Source organism: Solenopsis invicta, chromosome 10, assembly GCF_016802725.1.
Source record: "Solenopsis invicta isolate M01_SB chromosome 10, UNIL_Sinv_3.0, whole genome shotgun sequence".
Taxonomy (NCBI): domain Eukaryota; kingdom Metazoa; phylum Arthropoda; class Insecta; order Hymenoptera; family Formicidae; genus Solenopsis; species Solenopsis invicta.
The window spans coordinates 9,123,209-9,145,299 of NC_052673.1; the positions used below are offsets into that span (position 1 = coordinate 9,123,209).

At 36.9% G+C, this 22,091-nt stretch overlaps 1 protein-coding gene across 2 annotated transcripts in view; it reads left to right on the forward strand.

Moving 5' to 3' along the window:
* LOC105193170 (brain tumor protein) overlaps positions 1-22,091 on the forward strand; it is a 133,186-nt gene that overhangs the window by 22,077 nt on the left and 89,018 nt on the right. The window contains exons 1-2 of one of the 2 annotated variants that reach the window (XM_026135490.2): positions 11,573-11,894; positions 12,570-12,652. The exons of the other annotated variant lie outside the window; for it this stretch is intronic. The gene's annotated coding sequence lies outside the window, so the exon portion shown is untranslated. Of the gene's footprint in view, positions 1-11,572; positions 11,895-12,569; positions 12,653-22,091 lie in introns of those variants that run through there. 2 annotated transcript variants of the gene reach the window in all.

Consider the following 22,091-nt stretch of genomic DNA (forward strand, 5'->3'; position numbering starts at 1 on the left):
AATCATGGCTACAGGAAGAAGAGAAGACAAGCAAAAGGAAACTGCGCGAGACGGAAAAGAGTAGAAGGACACTGTGCGAGAGGAGAAGAAAGACGATCGTATGATCCGAAAGAAACGAAGAGAGAGAGAGAGAGGGACGAGGCTCGAATGCCTTCTCCGTTTCAGTGGAAAGGACGAAAAGGATAAGTGGAAGTACAAACGCGCACGTTGGTGCGAGAAGAACGGCGAGTGGCAAGGGTAGGCGAACGAGAGAAAGGGGACGACGCGGGAAGGAGGGAGGAAGGAAGAAAAAGGGAAGAGGACGGCTCGTTGGCTCCCCCGCGTCCCTACGAGACTTCCACGAAGAGGGACCTATGCGGTCTTGCAGTCCTCGGCATCACGAGCTTCCTCCGCTCTCAGCGCGGACCTGCAGAGAGAGAGAGAGAGAGAGAGAGAGAGAGAGAGCGCAGGCCTGACATGGGTATCGCAGTCTCTAACTTCGTATTATTATACGCCTTATATGGCGTACGCCATACATCACGGCGGCGAGTCGCTCGGTCTTGCCGAGAGGCAGGACTCAATCTCAGCCAGGATTCGACGGCATCATTCACTTCTAGGATACGTGCCCGTGGAATTCAATTGAACGCGCGGATTTGAGAACGCTCGAATCTTAGGGATAGATAGCACCTGCATATTCATCACTTGTCTTGTTAGATAACTGTGCGCGTCATAACTTTTTTTCAGCATAAACGCACGTGATACAAAAGATACGAACGTATATCTCGTTCGCTTTGTTTGTGCATCGTATATTTAAAGAAATGCATAAAAGATATGATTAAAAATGTTGTCTTATCATAATTGTGATTAGAGATTTTATTATAATTTTAATAACTTTTGCCATGAGTTTTTATGTAACTTTTGCCATGTAACTTTTAATAAAAAGTGAGATAAACTGTTAATTAAAAGTAAAGGATTTATTGCGTCATAAAAGCATTGCTTGTGCAGTATCTGCTTTACGGGGAAAAAAATAAGAACAAAATCAAAAACGTGATAGAGCTCTTCTCTTTTAAACAAAATTGCATGGTTAGTAGAATTCACTTTTGAATGCTTCACGTTCATTGTATTACTCATTATGCAGATTAATATTCATTAACGTTCATTATTCAGGATGTTCCTACAGCACAACTCTTTAATTACAGCGAAAATTTAATTTATACTATATAGCCATCGTTATACATATAGAATAAAATTACAGCGAAAGATCATTTGTGCGCAGCAATATCTACATGTACTACATGTTTATGATTATTATAGTAGAGATTGGCGCATCATGTTAAAATTTTCACATTGGCAACATATAATTAATATTTTAACTGACATAAAGCTGATGTACAATAAACATTCGTTTATTCATAAACTTTCGCTGTTCTTCTTTTATACTGACATTTAGCTCGCTTTTCATGTTTCTCCGTTACGTTTCTTTTTTTCTTCTACTGAATGGAGATGTAACTCATATATAGGACGAAGAATGTGCCGCGATCTTAACGTTCCATCGCGTAGCCACATCGAGGCCATCTTCGCCAAGGTCAAAACCAGTTTGGCCATCTTTTGAAAGAAAAGCAGCATCGTCAGAGCAAGGCTTTTCCATAACCAGTTTCACTTGGCCCAGATACTTATGCCAATATATGTCGTTCCCGATCTAGATCGCGCGAGCCGTTTAAGGAGAATTCATTCTCGCAACTTGGAAAAATTGCCCTATCGCAAGAAACGCGCAGAAATAAATTTGTATTTATTGTTATTGTTGGATGTCGTCATAAACATGTCAAGAGATATAATACCAAATCTAATAACAAGCTACAGCTCATAGATTTCGAATTGTGTGTCAAAGCTCAAATACGTAGTTTTCAATTAGAAAACTTTCAAGTTTTAAGTTTGAATAATTTATAATAAATTAACTAATTGGATTGCGACGCAATAATCCGCAAAATCTTTAAAATAGTTTGTATAAAGAAACATTTACGCAGAACTAAAATTTAAAAAAATAGAAATAAACTTCTATTTTTACTTTTTTCGAGATACATCGCCTATCTTTATTTTGTCATTTGACCCGATTCAGATTTGAAATGTTTTTCAAGATTGAAATATGCAAACAATTTAGAATTCAAATTGCGAGCGTTGTTAAAGTTCAATTTGCGATTCAAATTGATTACATATTCCTAGTTCTAATATAAATTGAAATAAACAGTAATTACGATCCGGTAAAGAGATATCGATAAAGCCATACCTCTTTTATTTTTCATCATTCACGCCGGACAGATATTGCGTTATCCATATTACATTACTCACGTTTGATTTTGTCATTTATCTACCTCCACCCTTCATCCTCGCAATTTGTCAATCTGTCATTGGGAAACAAATGCTCCGTTAATTTTCACGGATCAAAGGAAAGTAGACAATTCATTAATATCTCATTTATCGTATATAAATGTTTTTGGATGAAAAATTACGTCAACTCTATTGCGAATCTGCTTTTGCACCCTCTGTCGGAGTCTCAAAGGGTTGAAAACGAACGAGGTATCACGGCGGCGTGACCTCGTTCGCGCCGACCACCGGTTGCTTCGGAAGTCATTCGCGAGATGGAGGAGACAGTTCTCACGCCTTTCGAAGAAAAGCGTTCGTAGGAAGAATTCTCAACACATCTAACCGGGATTATAGAGCGATATTCGGAATGATTCTCGATTCGCTGGTCACAGAGTGACCGGCTCGCCGCGCCGCGCCGGTTCGCACGCGACCACTTTCACGATCGGCTCGTGCCGATAGTTACGTTTCGGTCATTTCGCCTACGATTTCCGGGGTTAAGAATTTTACGTATGAGACACGGCTTCCGGCCACGTCTTACGCCTGACGCGTGTCATTTCCGGCCTGGGTGGAACGTTAAACCGGAACGTCGAGTCGCGTGCGGAAGGAAATTGCGCGTCGGCGCGGCACGACGGCAGGATGCAACCTGATGCGCGGCGTACTAAAATATCCGCGCGCGAGAAAGGGCGGGGAGACCTTCGATCGGATACCGGTTTTACGGGAAACTATTAGCTGTGCAAATCGCACGACGACACGCGCGCCCGTTCATTAATTACGCGCGTACGTTCAACCCCGTTATTTATTAACGTAATCGCACTATGTGATAGTTTACAGGAATTTATAGGAGTGGGCCTTCCTCGCTCTTTGATCGATACGTTAATGATGTCATAATTTAGGTTCACTCTCTCTCTTCTTGTTGAAAAATCTTGTTACGTCCCGTTTCATTAAATATTAAATTATACGGGATTATTTCGCTGCGAAATGGTTTCCCCACTTAAATCACGAGAGTCGTGTAAAAAAATTTTAATCCGATATCAGAGTGCACTCTTGATGATTACGCTAACGATCGCAGTACATTTCCAAGTAAAATTTGTAAAAAAATTGAGCCTGAAGGCGACACGGGAAGCAACTCGAGGAGTGAGATTAGATCGATCGATGTTATTTTCACGTCTGTCTTCGAAGATCAGATTCTATTTATTTTTACGTTGGCATCTAGTGTATTAAATTTTAATCGTTTTAGGAAGCGACAGTGGACTTAAACTCTTACGCAATCGATCGATTCGCGTTAAAGCGAACAACGTAGAGAAGTAGGTCGCTAATTAAATGAAATACAAACTTGTTGAAATGGTGAAATTTTGTGTTATTTCCGTTGCAGCGCAAACTTTTGTAATTTGTCGAACGTTATATACCTTTAACTCCTTCAAAGTTGTTTATTTAGTCTTCTTTTACACAAGTTGTTTCATTACGGAACCTTATTCTGTGTGTTTAAACGTAATCTTTGTGGAACATTCAAAAAAGCTTTCATTAAGATTTCGCATTTTTTTTTCGCATAAGGTAAAGTCGGTATATACGCCGTAGCTATCAAAAATTTAATTTATCAAGTATTATTTATTATGTTTAAGGAAAATAAATTATACCAATGAAAACTTGATACTATTATAAAAAGAATTTTAAATATAAAATATTTCTTTTCTCAGACTTGAAAAAGAAACTTAAAAAAACCCTTGCATTTTTGTCATATAAAAAAATTTATATGGCGGAATTTTACAACTACTCATGCGTAAGATACAAGTGCTCAGCGATAATTTACAAATAACATTTACAAATATGATATAAAATAACATAATGACTTACAAAATGCGTTTACAAAGTTTATTAGGGAATAAGAATAGTAAATATGTATACAAAGTAATAATAATGCAATATTGAAGAAATGAATATGCACAGATATCAACAGAATGCAGATATGTGCGCATTGTGTTCTCAACATAGCGCTCAACATAGGATAAGTGCTGCTTTTCAATCACGCAGTGCTTGTATTACGGCATAAATCTCGCTCGCTGAAAAGGCCGTATATCCTAAACAAGTGGAATATATAAGATATCAAACTAAATAAAGAATACAAGAGCTATGCACTTGTATCTTGCCGTATTCCATTCTCTACTATCGCTCTACATTTATATATCATGAAATAATCATTATGCCTTTTACATTTTCTACAGTAATCATTTTACGTAGATGGTAATACACGATTGCGCTATTTCTACATGAAAAAATTAATTCAATTTACGATATTTTCGTTAATATTAACAATAAAAGACTGTAATTACAATACAATACTAATATAGCATAAAAGCACATAACAAAGTGAGCAAACTATCTTTATTCCTTCTATTTTTTTTTTTTTACTACTGCGGCGTAAATATCGACTTTACCCTAATATAAAAACTTGATTAAATTTTGAAAATAAATTTATAATTAAAATGTAGGCATTTTAAAAATATTTTCAAATTTCTTAACCGCATAGTTTTCTTTAAAATAACTTTCTAAAATAACACTGAATCGCGTGAAAAGGAGAATTTTAAGCAATTCAACCATAAACAAACAAAAATATTTAAAAATTTTGAAAAACTATATTCATATAAAGGAATAGAGTTGAAAGAATAATTTAAAATTAAAAGAGTATCATTTTTCGTACGAAAGTTTGAAATGTTCATAAATTATATAATTCTTTTTCAATATGATGTAGCTTGTTAGTAAAAGCACGTGTAATTTGAATTGTTCATTATTATTTGAATAGCAATTGCCAAAAGCTCCAGTGTTGAAACGTATAAAAAGTGACGTAACTCACATTTCTACCTTTCTAAGCGGAAGAACCTCCTTAATAAGAGATTTTATAAATCAATGCAAAATTTTGTATTTGTGAAACGTTGGTATGGTTTCAGCGTTTTCGTTTCCAGCATCAACCTCTTTTCTCCATCGCTGTACCTTTCACCGCGAGAATTCGGATTACGATACTCGGTCATATTTATGACATCACGAGGTTGCCGGGCGGGAATAAACGAAAGTTGCAGGATTACTCTCACTCTCGTGGTCCGAACGAGTACTCGTTTCTTACGCGCAACAACAAGAAAGCGGGAACGTACATACTTTAATCTACTTTTTCATCTCACAGCGTTTTATCGCGTCCCGCGCCTTTCCACAAGCGCACGATGTCAGTATTCCTTGAAGGAACTTATTCATCGGATATCGCGTTATTTTATTGTGACGCAATGCGAGACTATGCAACTTTCGTTTGTTCTAGTAGAGCTCGCAACCTTGCACCAGTTACAACTTGTTCCGTCGCAAAAAGATGCTTTTTTTATAATTGCACAATATATCCTTTCTTTGCAGTATCCGGATACCATTTGTACTTATATATATATTATCTCCAGTTATACGTGAGAATAAAGCATTATTAAGAGCATTATGAAATGCCAAACTATTGTTTACGTAAAAACATTTCGTCTGTGAAAGTTATAAAAGAATAAATATTTGATTCGGTTATGCTCAAACAAATTTTATTTGTCTATCTAGATTACAGTTTATTACGGAAAGATTTAGGAAGAAAGGGAATTAATTACCAAGCGGACTTAATTAACCGAGGGGCTCTGCCAATGATATTGACTCTTTGTGTTTGCCGGGATTAAGCGCGAAATGAAAGGAGAGGCAGCGCTTCAGAATAACTTTCGCAAAAAAGAGTGCGCATTAGTCAGAGTGCATCATGAAAAATTAACGTAAAGATAAGCCTCTTTGACTACAATCAAAACAGGTCAGATTTCGCATCAAGTGCTTAGACGCGACCATCAAACTTTCAGAATAAAGCTGTCATCCGTTATTATACAGAAATGCATTTGTGCGAAATAGAATATATCTCGATTTTTCTCCCGAGAAAGAGTTGTCGGAAGAATAAATTTTCAACTCATTTATGCACCCTGAAGTTTATCCCGCGTGTAACTTTGGAAATCTCTACTAGCTCATATTTTTCTATTTCGTATTCCGCATATACTTATCGGGTTACATGTAGGAAGAGAGACGTTAGTCCCTTCGAAGTTGAACTGCTCAATTCCACATTTTACAAATTTAATTTTGATACTATTTTCTAAATCTGAATCTGTGAAATCTTATGGCCTTTCTGCAATAAGCCGCTAGTCACCACTCATATCACTAGTTATAAGTCAGAATTATAAGCCATAAATCTTAGGAAACTTGCGTTTAGAATAAATCATATTAGATCATTGCATCAGCCTATTCTGATCAATTCTCTCGATAAAAATGACAAATACATATTGCTTTTCGATTAGTCAGTCATAACGCAATCTAAATTTTAAATCGTAAGAAATACAATTCAACCATCTCCGTGTAGTCACTGATTACTGACTTATTACTGTCTTATGACACACTACTGACTCACTTATAACTCCCTCCTGACTTTTGATCTAACGGCTTATTGTAGAAAACCTATTATTGATACGCAGTGCTACGCGGCAAGAACGATTTTGCTAAAGTATCTAAACATTTAGTTGGATACAGATCTGAAAATAATTTTGCGAGGCCATCAAAGTAATTATGTTGGACATTTAAAATGAATTATTAGAACGTCAAAATTTTTTGCAACATTGCTCATCATGTTTGACTATCATAATTATTTTGATGCTTAAATAAAATTATTTTCAGACCTGTATCTAGCTAAATATTATATTTAGCCACTTGAACAAAATCGTCCTTTCAATCACTTCGATTAATGGATTACTCTCACTAATTCAGTGTATTATGACAAACAGTGCATATATCACTGATTGATATAGAACGATTTTATTAAGGTACTTAAAAATGTGGATACAGATCTAAAAATAATTTTATTAAATTATTAAAATAATTATGTGGAACGTTCAAGCTGATTTCTAGATCAAAACTTTTTATACCGTTGTTTATTATGCTTATCTTAAACGTTCATTATAATTATTTTGGCAGTTTGACAAAGTTATTGTCAGATATATCTAGTCAATTTTTTATTTCAGCAAAAATTCTATTCGAGTAACTAGAAATCAAACTATTCGTTATCTTTCGCTGAATAATACGCTAATGCCGATTTAGACAGCGTGATTAGTTTAAATTTCCTTGTTTTCCTTTTCCCGTTCAATTTCCTTTTCCTTTCCTATTTTATATAATCATAGATTATTTGATTTTTGACAGGTTTGTAAAAATTCATAAAAATTCGATTATTTCAATCGTTCTTGAATAACGCGAGATGATCCCCGAATTCAATTTCAACACAATTTTAGGCCACCCTATAAACAGTAAATACAAAGGTTACATTGACGTGTTAATATCCCACGGTCGGCATAGTCGAACAAAGCCGATGTATGTGTCTCGCTTCACACGAAATACCGGAGTGCATAATGCGTTTACATGATTGCACTGCATATGTATGATCGTACGCAATTTTATCGATCTACGCCGCCGGCGCGTAAAAGGCTGTCGAAATGTCTGGCATTCCGGACTCACGTGCGCGTCGGCCGCACGTACGTACAGAGGGGGCGCAAAGTATCTTTCAGCGTGCAATGGACCATAATATGTTGCCAATGCGCTCGCCCGGTATGTCCGCGGGTGCGTAATATGCAAACGAACCGTGGAAAGTCCGGGGACTCGATCGAGCGTTAAACCGTCGCGTCGCAGCGACGCAACCTCGACGAGGAGACCTTGGAGAAAAGCTATTGACGAATTAAATTGTCGATCGCCATGGTATTTGAGTGTATTTTCAATCGACCGTTTGTGACAGTTTTTATAAATATATATTTTTTTTTAACAGCGCGAGTCGCGCCGCAAACATAAAAACTTTTTAGGGATAACCAAATCCACGTTTCGTATATACATGGATGTTTGTATGTGTCATTTACATTGAATTTTATTGGAAAGCCTTTGAAAGGTATTGCAACTTTATTTACTCAGGGCTTATATTACTGAAGTTTTATATCATTGTATCGATCAGTAAAAATTAACGAATATTTGCAAAATATATACAAAGAGAGAAAGAGAATATATTTAAATTAGATTTAATAAAAGAAGCAAAATTGAAATAAGAAACAATCCAAACAATAGAACCCGTTCACGTGCCTAATCTATGAACAAATTCATAGATTAGGTAAGATCAGTTTAGGTAAGATTAGGTACAACCTTAAAACTACCCTTATTTGGTTTATTTTTTATCCCATAGCGGCAGTTTAGATTTACCGTTTCAAACTTGCGAAAGTTTGTAACACATCTCAGAATTATTAATCATCCAAATATGCCAAAATTGTAATTTTTACAATTTTAGTAGTATATTTCTCAAAATCTTGAAAATAGAGACATATCTATTTTTCATGTCCAAATTTGTGTTTAGCAGGCAAAAGAAATACAGAGAAACAACTTGTTAAACCTTAAAGCAATAAAAAGTTGATTTTTTCTTGCACAATGGAATCTATGAAGAATAAAAATCTCAAGTCATTAGGTAAAATTCAACTTTAAATTTCTTTAAGATATCAAGCAATTAGTATTTAGGATTTACAATAATTTCAAGGTGCGAACAAATGATAACAAACATTGACTTACCTTAGTAGCACAATTTATTGGCGCAATACTATTTACATTGAAGATGCATTGAGCTAATATTGCGTCAATGAATTTGCCAATATTGTGCTACTAGGGTAGGTAAGTTGGTAAGTTATTGCTGTTGACGAGCTAGCGACAGCAGCAGTAGCTGAGAGCGATTTACATTTTAGCATCAGAGAACTTGTACTGGCGTAAATAGCGCGAGTCTATTCTGGCGCGCGCCTTGGAAGCTCGTCCACGCAGTTTGAATGAACGACGCGCGCGAATCCCGCGGGCAAAACGATGCGAGGTATGCTCGAAGGGGACCCCTTCGTGTCGACCTACATGAGGTCTGGAGATTCGAGAGTCGTGAGTCTTCGCGAACTTCGCGAACTCGCGTTCGAGGCATTGCTTCCCGCAATTGTCGAATTGAAGCAAGGATCGCGTTAAGGACGTTCTATATAAATCAGTAGCCAATGAGACTACTAATTTTATTTGGCTGTCGCATTCGCGTCGTTCTGCAGCTTATTTTTAATTAACATTGCCGTGCAGACTCTAAAACGTTAATCACTAGACTTCTGTTTAAGAAATCAACAGATTTATAATGCTAGATTTTGAAAAGTACGTGAACTCAAAATAAATTTCAATAATTTTAAATATGTTTATTTGAAATCATTAAAATTAATGAGTTCACGCAGTCTTTAATATTCAAATAATATACAAAATTTGTTAGAGATGTGTATGAATAACAAAAACATAGCAATAGTTATTTAAGCGAATACGAGCTTTGTATTAATAAAATAATAAATTACGATGATTGACGTTCAACAGAAAAAGCAACTGTGCAAAGATTCTTTAATATTATTGAACATAGTTGAGCATTTACGCGTGAAATATAAATAATTTACATTACGTGTACACAATGTAAATAAACTATATTTTAAATATCCTCTTTTTAAATAATAATCAATGGATCATATTTCAAAAGATTCAAATTTCATCAGAAATAGTGAAAATAATATTCAATTTTTTTATTTTTAATATTAAGTATGTATTTTTATTTCATTAATATTAAAGTCAGATATATTAACAATTTAAGAACTTAATTTAGTAATTAACAATTTAATTACCTTTCGGAATTGTGTTATTCAATTTATAATAATTTACATTGCTTGTACTGTCTACATGAAAAAGATTCGTGTAAACATAATACGAACAATACGTAAATAACCCATGTAGACGTAATTTCGCAATTTACGGTAACCTCGGTTTATATCAATATTTAGATCTAATATAATGAAAATTGAAAAATAACATCGATCATATTTAGTTTTATAACAACTGCGAAGTTATTTTTTCTGCTGAACGTAGCCATTCCATAATGCATTCTGGCGGAAAAATTTTACAGCAATTTAAGAAATGGTAGAAAAATCTGTACAAAAATTCTAGAATGGGAATAGTTTTGTTAATTTTAACAATTAAATACGTATTTCTACAAATAAATAATGATTTCTACAAATTATTGTTTTTAAAATTTTGTACATACGTAGAAATTTTTTTTCTCAAGTCGTAAACTACTTAAAAATGTATAGACTGTTGTAGTTCATTGTAATTTCCATGAGGAATTCGTAAAATTCATAAAAAGAACATATTATGAAAATATAAAAATTTACAAAAATTTAGAAAAATATTCCAATTTTACCATTTTCATATAGATTTTTATAGCATTTCTTAAATTTGTGTAACATTTTGTAGAATTTTTTCCGTTATGGAGATTTTAGAAGAAAAAAGAAAAATTTCTTTTTCATAAATAAATAAAAAAATAATTAGTTCAGATTTCCCTCTCGAGTACTCCCAAGTATCATTTTATCTAACAATAAAAATAAAATGACACTTGGGAACATTCAAGTGGGAAATCTAAACGCATCCTAAAAGATATTAGAAACCTTCAAATCTGGTGAAGAATCACGTACATTTTATCGTTGCTGCAATAACGCTAAAACATTGCAGCAATATTTTGCAACGGCTTTACCATTCTGTGCTATACGGGTATCTTTCTTCTTTCAACACGAGGGGAAAAGGCTAGACTGTGAACTAGTGCAGCCACCGCAGCTAAAAAGAACAGGCCTATTGTGTAGACTGTGTAGAATGACCTTTACACAAACAAAAGACTGAAAAGACGATTCCCGTCTCGTACTCTCCAGTACGGAGTACGGACACGGTCCTCCATCTTTGAATTTAAATCGCGAGAGATTCGCAGAGACGGAGTCGCTTGGAGTCGCTTCCCTCTCTTCGCGAGAGGCGCCACGGCTGTAGATCGAGCCGCCGATTCGAGAGAACCGATGGGATTAAAGAAACGAGAAACGTCTGCGGTCGGCTTACCGAAATGATCGTAGGCATGCAAACGAATGTCATCCTTCCGCTCAAGAGAATCCGACTCGTCGTTTGTTGTCGTCGTAGTCGGTCGGAACGCGCGGCGACCGCCTACGCTACATACACGATTATACGCGACGCGGCGCTCGGACCGTCGCGTCGTCGTTCGTGCCGGCGAGCCGAGCGCGGCCGAGCGCGGCCGAACGTAGCCGAGCGCGGCGGGAGGCGGGAGAGGACGCGCGAGCGGCGTCGGGTGTGTACGGAATACGGAGCGCGCGCCGGTACGCGAGAGCGATCGTTGTTCGAAAAAAAGTCGAATTTTTCGTGTGCGCCGTGATCGTCGAGGAGCCGCGTAGCCGGGTGTGCACGTGTCGCGCGGAATCGCAGCTGCCAGTCGGACCGGCGATCCCGTCTGTCGTCAGGTCGCGTCGGATATCCTCGAGACCTCGTCGTATCCGTCGGGAGAGCCGGCACGTGCCGGCTGTTCCCTCGAGCCAGAAGCCGGCGAAAACCTAACCTACAAGGGGGCAGTAACTGCGCACGGTGACGCCTCGAGAGCCGTGCTTCGAGAGGTGAGCTTGCGAAATTTCGACACGACGAAAGCCTCCCCCCCCCGAGATATCGAGCCTCGCCGTGATGGATATATATGCGGCCTCGCGGTCGGACGGATATATATGCGTTAACGGAGCGGAATGCGCGCGTGTACTTTTTGTGTCGTGCGTTTTTCCAACGGTGACGTTCAGTGGCGCTGTCCCGTGTATATGTACGTTATCCTCGCGCGTTGCAAAACCTTCGAGGCATGAGACCTCCTTTTTCTCTCTCTCTCTCTCTCTCTCTCTCTCTCTCTTTCACGCCGGCATAAGTCGGAATGCCGCCGGGCTGTCCGTGTGTGCGATCGGTTATCTTAGCGCGGTGAAAATATTTAGATTCCCCTTCGCGTGCGACACTTCTTTCATCCGGTTGTTGGATTTTGTACCAGAGCCAGCAGCACCAGCAGCGTGTGAACGCCGTTGAACGAGAAGTTCTCTGGAGCTCGATATTCCTCCCACCTCTACGATTCCGCGAACTGTTAAGTAGCGTGCGGAGAAAGATCCAGAGGCTCCTAGAGGCGGGCGGTTCGGGCGCGCGCGCGCGCGCACTCGCGCGCTTGATATCTATGTTGATATTTTTCGTTCGAGCGTGTTCAATATCAATTCAAAGACTTTGGCGCGCAGCGTGTTAACAAAGGCCTCGTCTGCTGCTTACAGGGACGTGATCTCGAAGTTGCCATCCGGTTCGGACCCCGAAGCCTCGCCGGCGACGCGGACGATCGCGAGCGACAGCCGTGCTGGTGAGTAGTGAACGCAAATGAGTGTATGAGAGCGAGCGAAACTTTCCGTGCTCGGATGCCGCGGAAGACGCGTTCGTTTCTCCCTCCTCGGTGTCCCCGGGACGATTTCGAGCGACGGACTCGCACCGACGAGACCGGGCAAAAAGTCTTAATCTCTTCAGCATGTGCGCGGAAGGTGACGGATCGTAGGCGATAAACGCTTCTCTCTCGTCGTCCTCGTTCTCGCGTGTGTGACGTAGTGGCGTATGTACGTGCGTGCGTGCGTGCGTGCGTGCGTGCGTGCGTGCGTGCGTGCATGGTGTATGTGCGTTCACATGCCTGTGCGTGCACGCAGCCGGCGCGCGTACGAAAAAACCCGCCTCGGTTACGCTCGGACTGCGTCTCCGGCGCGCGCTTTTACGGCAGGAGGTTCGGCGTAAAATCGGTCGAGACAGCCGACTGCCGCCGGTCGCGCGGCACACCCCGAAGAAATTACGGCCCCGATGGCCGAGACCCTTTCACGGGAAGGGACGGAGATCCTGGAAATTATCATTTTTTTCCCAAAAAGAATATACAAGCTCGTTAATATAATAACTTGAAAACGATCGCAACGAGCAGTAGAGCGAGGATAGCGGCATTTAATTCAAGGTTAATTTAAACATTAATTATATTTTAAATTAAAGAAAATAGACGGATAGGTTACTGAAGACAAAGTACACTTGGTAAAAAGTCGTATCAGCAACTAGAAATTTAAGGACAAATAGTAACAATAAGTAAGTTATATGAAAATTAAGAAAATATAATATAATCATTCATTAGATAACTACAGTTACACAAATGTAGGCGATGAAAAAGTTGATCCTGCTAAAATTTGAATCTGTGATCCTTCGTTTCTCACTCTCAGACTTGCCACACCACACTGAAGGAAAAAAAATATTGCGAAACAAAAAATTCTACTTGACACAAAAAAATTATTTACTCAGCAGGTAAATAATAGCTTATTTATATGCAGACAAGTTAAAAATTTTTTTCAATTCAAATATTTATATAACTAACATAAAGAAATAATTTTTAATCATGTAATTTTTTGCAGTTTGAAAAATATTCACTATTAGACTGTTTTTATATTCAAAATAAACGGATTTTTAAATCCAGGAAAACAATTTAAATTTAATAATATTATTATTTTTTTTGTAAAATCACACACATTATTTAAATGTAAAAATACAGAATATACTTGAGGTAATGTCTATTTATTTAAAAATGTTTAAATATTTTTACTTAAACTGAACAAACAAATGTTTGTATCGAAATATATGATTTTAAGAAAATGTATTTTTTTTTCATTAAAAAAAATTTTTATCTCAGTGCACTGTTGTCATAATTATTTTAGTCATTTTGCCTCAACGAAAAATATAATATATTATTAATACTAAAGTATTTTGTATAAATAATTAACTAGTTATTATGACATTACGCTTCATTAAAAAAAATAATCTTAATAGAAAAATGCAATTGTCATAACTTATGAAGTCTAACTGTGTAACGTAGTTGAGTAGCTATTTCACTATCGATTAATAGTGCACATGAATTGTTGCAGTAATTATATTTTTTTAGTACATAATATTACTTTGGTACTTATTTATAAAACTGGTAAGATATTAAATTTCCGAGTTCTCAAATTTATAGTAGCTAAAACTATTTCGTTTTCTCTCAATGTAAAGTTGAAACATGTATCATGAATTTTTTTAGTTTTAAAATTGTTATTTGTTTTTGTCGATTTTTTATTACGGAAATGAAGAGGGAGAGAGTCTCCCGTGTGCTAGCGATAAGCTTATTGTACAGGGTGTACGATAATCCGCGAGGTAAAATCGGCGAGGTTGTTTCTCGTGCAAAAAAAAAGAATAAAAAATAGAGTTCCTATCGATCGTGCGAGAGGAGTGATTATAAAAACTCTGTCGAGAGTTTGTCGAGCGTAAGTCTATTTGTTCTGGCGTCAACGTTGTACGCCGCGATAATTAGCTACAGCTGCAGGAGCGTTACCGCGAACTCCTAATTCCAGAAGTGTATCAGCGTACTCGCGATTGCGGTATCTTGCCTCTATTTTGAGAGGTCAACGAATGCTATCGGTACCGCGACGTGCGCATTGTGACGTAAACAAATTCTAAGGTTAAATGTGAGAAATATTTTGCCAGACTGTAGACAACAAATATTTATATATAAACAAACGCGCGTTATTTTTATCTGAGTAATTATTTTTTCCCTTCGAGGAGGAAACTACGCAACACACCAATGGAAAAACTCTGTCCTGTATTTCTCACGTATTTTTCACGGTGGATCGTTTCTGCCGCATGTGTATCTTTATTTATAATCTTTGTATAAACTTGCGGGACAAATGAAGCGTTGTGCTGGATGGGCTTTATCTAATTTATACGATAATTTATCTGCGAGTTTGCCTCTCTTTAAAATTTTGTTCTAAAGAGTTGAGAGAGTGCTGTCAAATGTTATCGTTTAATGCCCAGTTTTATGTAACGCAGGTTAAATTTAATCTCAACTTTTATTCTTTGTCTTCTTCTGATTCCGAGAACTAGAAAAAGGTGAAAGGGAAATCGAGATTAAAGTTAATCTATGGTGAATTCTGATTAAATTCACGAGTCGCCGGATGATGAATGGTCACGGACGTACGTCCGTCTGATTTTCGTCATTTCGTGTTACGTAAGAACGGACGTTTTTTACATCGTGCCATTTTCGATGTAACGAGAAATCGGCGCCCGAGGCGCGAGACGCAACAAAGCGTCCATGTAACCTTGATGTATGTTTCCCGTGGCGAGAAAAATCGTCAAAGCAGCACGGTCGCTTTCGCTCTCACCGATACGTCACAATCTCACTTTTTATTTCTCTTTTTTTTTCGCGGAACTCTTCCTGAAACTCGCTATGACCTTGGAGAAAGAGCATTCGAATCAAAACGTTTTCACTTGCTTACAAGGCATACAAATATTTAATCATAATGAACTGTTGATTGATTGAATACGTCTCGAGAGAGATACTCCGATTTTTAATTAATATTAATTTTGCTTTCTCCTTTGCTTACATAATTCTCTGATAGCAAGCATTTATTATCTGTCTCATATAATGTAAAATATTAATTATCGGATTTTTTATTGGAGGTATAATATTAGATTTAGTATATACCTTTTCTTGCTGAGATTTTTTAATTTTAAAAATTGTTTCTTCTTATTTCGCGCCTGCCTTAAGTTTCGTCGGTTAATTAAATCGCGATTTATTTTTACATCAAACAAAATAATCGCAAGTCGTGCTTTTTAAATATACGCTTATATAATTAAATTACATATATTCCGAAGGGAGATCTTAATCATTTTGTTCAGTATGTGTATACATTGGTAATTTTTATTCGCGATCATGTCAGGAAGATATATTTAATTGGCTCAAAAACTTTACGAACCAATTTCACGGTCGCATCAAGGCTCGTATCAATTATGCACACCTTGAAAACATTTCATTTCGGCTAATCATAAATTGTCAACGCAATTTAGTCATTGTCGTTTCTGAATAAACACAATCACGCTACGTATTTCTTCAGCGACAGTTTAATTTGAGACCTCTTTTTATGCTAACATTACAAACTTTCAGCATTAAATCTATGACTGAGTCTGAAGTAAAATTTTCGTTAAGCGATTTGCCATTCAATTTATTGAAATCAATTACACTGTTAACCGGTTTGCCATACAAATTGCTGAAATCAATTTGTGTTACTCGTTAAAACTTATGTAATCAATACTTCGTTACCATTGAAAAATTCGCTAATTATTTTCCTAAATGAATTCACAAAACAGAAATTGAATAAAAAAAGAAAATAAATTCAATTGGAGGGACATTCATAAAACATTCTCTATATTAAGGTAAATATCTGTAAATTTTACGTCGAAACATTTTTATTATATATACAGGATGGTCGTTAAGTAGTCCAAAAGACTTGAAAGAGTGATTCCGGCTGCGGTCCACTTGACGCTACAAATGCATCGAAGCGTTCGATTGACCAATCGGAACAAAGAATTTTACGAATCGACCGATCAAAGAATGCTTCGAGGCGTTCATAGTGTTTAATGGACTGTAGCCTTCTTACACTAACTCGAGACGAAAACTTTATATGACCATATGTCCGAAACGGTTTAGTTTCAAAGATATAGGGTGTTAAAGTTGAAAAAAAATTTCGTTAAATATATGCAAAGTTTCATCAAAATAATCCGAGTGGATTTCGAAATTTTTAGAAAAAATGAATTGTTTCCTTCAACTTTGACACCTTGTCTGTTTGAAACTAAGCTCTTTCGAATATATGGTCATATAAAGCTTTTATCTTGAATTAGGTCCGACTTTATAGCCATCTCAAATCTTAAATCTCATTCATCTTCAATCTCAAATTTTAGCTCTCAGGTTTTGAATGTTTAACCTCAAATTTTAGTGCTAATGGCTAATCATTAAATTCAATACTTCAGGACTAATGGCTTCTACACACAGAGGACGCGGCAAAGCTTGCCGCACGGTGGAAATTGACGCGATAGCCAATCAAAATTGGTTAGAGTTCAACTTCTTCCTCACGGCGGAAGATTTGATTGGTTATCGTGCCAACTTTCGCCTTATTTTGTGCAGAAGCCATTAACCGTCAAAAACCGAATTTGATGACTGGCCACAACACTAAAATTTAAGGGTGCACATTCGAGACTTGAGAGTTAAAATTTGACATTGGAGACAAGATCTAAAATTTGAGAAATGACCATAAATTTGGATTTTAACTGTAAGGAATTATTCTTTAAAATTTTTTAGAATATTTAACGATCTGATATATATATACACACACACACACATTGAAAAAAGTTTTATATGTTTTAGGAAATATATTTGTTTTAAACATTTCCTTGATTAAAACAAATAGTATAAAATAATTTATTTTTAAACATAAGAAATATTGTTTTTAATCAAGGAAGTGATTATAATATAATATATTTACTTGTACATAAAATTTTTTCAATGTGTTTATATATATATAACATGTATACACTGAAAAACAATTTTATATATTATTACTATTAATATATACAATAATAGCAATAGTAATAATTTTTAGTGCAATGTAGAAAAATCGGAGGCTTGAAATCAGTAATTGTAGTAACAATAAAATCATGAAAAATTATGTATATGCTGCAGTTGGTGAGGCATCAGCAAGTTGCTGCTACTACAACATTACCAGTAACAAAAATTAAGTACTACAGCAGGACAAAGTCAAATACATAAAAACAACACACAGGAGCGTACAAACCTTCATACCCACAGCAAACATAACGCTCGCGCAACACGCATACAGTGAAATTCTCGTGCAAGCAAACGCATAACACGTACAACATACGTTCTTGCGCGCAACTGTCTCATATTAAGTTTTTGTATGCGTGCACGCACATCTGTATGTATGTGTGCTACATACGCAACATATTGTGACTGCTGTTTAAAGTTGCATTTAATTATGACTGACGGATTCGATGAAATTATTTAGATGGTTTAAAAGTCTTACTTTCAAATCAAGCAGACAGACTTCGAAGAAACGATAATCGATAATCCATTCTTGCGGATCGCGTCGTCATCTCATACTTTTCGTGCCATCGCAAATTGGAAAGCTTTCGGTCGAGTTGCCGAGACGATTAAAGTTTGTCGTTCGCATTAAATTTGAGGAAAGCACGGACGTGGCTGGAGACACGGCACAAAACATGTAGAGAGTCCAGAACTTCCGCGTTTTTATCGGAATCTGAATCAAAAACTCGGCAAAGCTTATTGCGGTTGGAATATGTATTCGACTTTGTGGGAATCAAGCATGAATTAATAACTTTTTGAAACAGGATTTTATTCATTCGCGTGTATCGCATGCCTGATCTGTTAAATTTGTTTGAACTCCCGGCGTATTCTACGTACTAATAAATTACTCGATAAATATACAAAAAGTTCTTTCATAAATATTTAATGAGTTAATTTTTAACTTTTGCTGTGCGATATATTTATAACATACATTTTAATCGATTGAAAAAATTTGCTGAAGATAAATTTGCTTGGTGGAAATTTCCATATATTCAGAGATTTTACCTTTGAGCAAGATGTTTGCAGATTATCTTTGACAGGTTTTAAACAGTTTTTTGTGCACGTTTGTCAAACAATTGTATAATAATTGTCAATAATGGTACATACACTGGGAAAGAAGAAGTCGTTAATTGAATTAAATTTTTTCAAGTATTTATGTATTTAAGTTGGATATATAAATGCTTAAAGTTCAAATATATTTTATGTATTTGAGATAAATATATAAATACTTGAATTGAAAAATGAAAGAAATTTAATCAATTTAATAATTTTTCCTCAGTGTACAAAAAGCGCAATTGTATTGTTTGTATTTTTATTAATTTATTCTTTAAGTGTTTGCAATATCAAAGCAATTAATGTATATTTGATAATATTTCCATAAGACGTGCACAATTTTCCAGCCATTCAGCGCGTAATTCAACGCCCATTCGCCAGCGCGTCCCACTTCTTCGATACATTCATTCTGCTCCATTCATTCTGGAATCTACTATGCGTGAATAAATCCGCGTTTCTTTTGGACGGTGGCGAGACGCGCCGACGCGAGAAGACGTTCGACGAGAAGCGAAACGCGGGTCAGATTAATCGCTTTCATTTTCTTGCTCGAGCACATTTTCTCAGAATTCCCGAGTCTCATTTTAATTGCGCGATTACATCAGATGATGGCGAACTCGACGCGACCGCGTTAATGCTCAACTGCGCCGGTGCTCTCCCCAACTCTTTGATCGTCGACCTGTCTATAACGAGCCTACTCGCTAATTCCATGCGAAACGAAAACTTATCTGCGGCATTATCGTTGGCGCGCATATTAGTCACCTATAGATGAGCAAGGTCGCGATATTAACGTGCTTTCGACTGGAAACTTTCCAGCAAATTTTCTGGCTGGAAAACTTGTCGCGCCAGATTGACGTTTCAGCGGATGCAGCACGATATCGAATGCGATCCGTTCTCTTTTCGGTTTTCCGGATTGATTTTAAACATCAACTTGCCATTTTACTTTCATTAATCAATGCCAAGTCACGAGAGATTAATTTACGAGCGATTTAACACGACGCGTAATTTCTCTGGGGACGGGGCCGGTTATCGGTGCTAGGATTCGATGCGTTATATTGACAGTGGCACACCAAAGGTAGACTTCTCGCGCGCGTATTCAGGTATCCATGCACACGGTGGCAACGAACAAACGGGTTCAAGTATTTTATGGCCTTTACCCGCTGCCGGCCCGTCTACTTTCCATTACTCGTAATACCGCGGGAGGTAGTAATGGATCGGCGGTAAATTTCTGGCTCCTTCTTTCGCAGTTAAATGTGCTCGGGGAAAATAACTCGATGGGACATCACGCGGAAATAACGATTGAAAGTGAGATTCTTGTAACTGTGTCGCTGATAGGTGATAGTACTTGTTTTCGCGCAATTTTTAAGAGCGCCCGACGCATTAAACTTTCTTCTCCGCCGCACGTATAATTTTTTATAGTAACTTGGTAGAGGTAATATCTAGGCTTAATTGGCGATACTCTACGTGTCGTTCGTTAAATTATATCCTGTTTATTGCGATATTATCGCGGTATATTGGTGTCGATACTCATGTTAACGCGATGTGCCGTGCAACTCAATCAACTTACTAAAATTATAGATTTCTAATTTGATCCCCTTTTATAGAAATCAAGGACTACGGTATTTGAGACAAGTTCCTTTACATCCTTTAACGCCAAGTAATAAGATAATATCGCATTAAGAAGAAATATTTCTTAAAAGAATTAAAATAATTAGCCGATATGATCAACTGAACATTGATTGATTCAACAATTATTTAGTTGTACGAAAAAGGTATCGTTCATTTATGTGTCAACTATTCAAATTTTTTAACCGCGAATTAATTGAGGATATTTTGGCTATACAATACTAAAACTTATCGAAATTTCAAAACTGAAAGCTTCTCTAGGTTTAATCTCTTTTTTCTTAATAAACAAAACATTTTAATCGCGAATGCCCTAATTTGGCCCTGAAATTAGCTGGAAAGAAGAAAACGATGAAAAATTTGATTTATAATGGTTTTGCAGCAAAAATTACTACGTTTGGCTGCAGTTTTAAATAAATAACTTTTAAACGAATAAGTGAATCTAAATGAATTTTTGCACGAATATTTATTAGAATTTTATTGATATATGTAAAACTTTTGATTTAATTGGTAATGCTACTTCCCCATAAATTTTGCAAATAAGTACTGCAAAACGTGATTTTACATAAAAATAAAAAATAAACAAAGAATAAAAAAACCTTTAAACCAATAAGTGAATTTTGCTTAAATTTTACACAGATATCCAAACGTAATACTAGAATATTCTATGAAATTTTTATTTTTGCTAATGTTTTGAGATGACACATACATTCTTAAACCGACACACTATTTAGTTGCACGAATTATCGGATTAAATATTTTTCAACAAATTTTTTCTCCATAGAAAATTTTCAAACAATTGCGTATAGATTTACATATTGGGGCACCGTAACAATTTCTTTTGTTCCTCGTGTTTTTATCGTCTCTCATCAGTTGTCACACTTTTCTCTCAGGGAGCAATCCACGGTTGCCTCCCGCATTTAATTATATTGAAACCAGCTCCGGCGTGCTTATTTATTGGCCGATAAAGGGCACACCCGGTATAAGGAACGCAGACGGCTCTTGGTCCGTGAACTGGCCGACCAGCTGCTCCTTCAACGAAAAAGTACAAGTCAGCTGTTTTCCGGCGTGGCGCGCGCCGCGCCGCCAGTTCCAGGCGTCCCGACGCGACAGGACGCGATGCATCCGAGTCTGCCTTTCATTTTGCAAGGCCAATTCCAAAAATAAGATATTAACGCGACGGGTTTTTATCGCATTTGTCGAGCTTTCGCGTCTGTTTCTTGCAATTAAAACTTTCTGACTTTTTAACGTCATCAAATAATTTCTGACCGGGGGGGCTAATGACTGGTTATGGCAACTGGCATTAAACGTAGAAAAGCTTTCGAAGGCAAAGGCTTGACGGAGCTCGTGCGAATGAACAAATATTACCTAGGAAGCAGCTGCTTTCCCGAAAAGTCAGCTGTTTCCTGACATTCGTATCGGTTCGTAGCACACGCCGATTACAGTGATAAAAAGAATATCGATAAAGAAAACTGTAAAAAAGGGTCTCTCATTGATTTTATAAGTGTAACTGATCGGCCACTCGGGCCAATCAAGGCAGGTATTATATTTTCCAACATCTTGATTTCTGCTGTGTGTTTGCCGGGAGCAATAAAGTTATAAAATAAAGAGACTGAAATTAAGTTTTCACGCTACGTGATATACG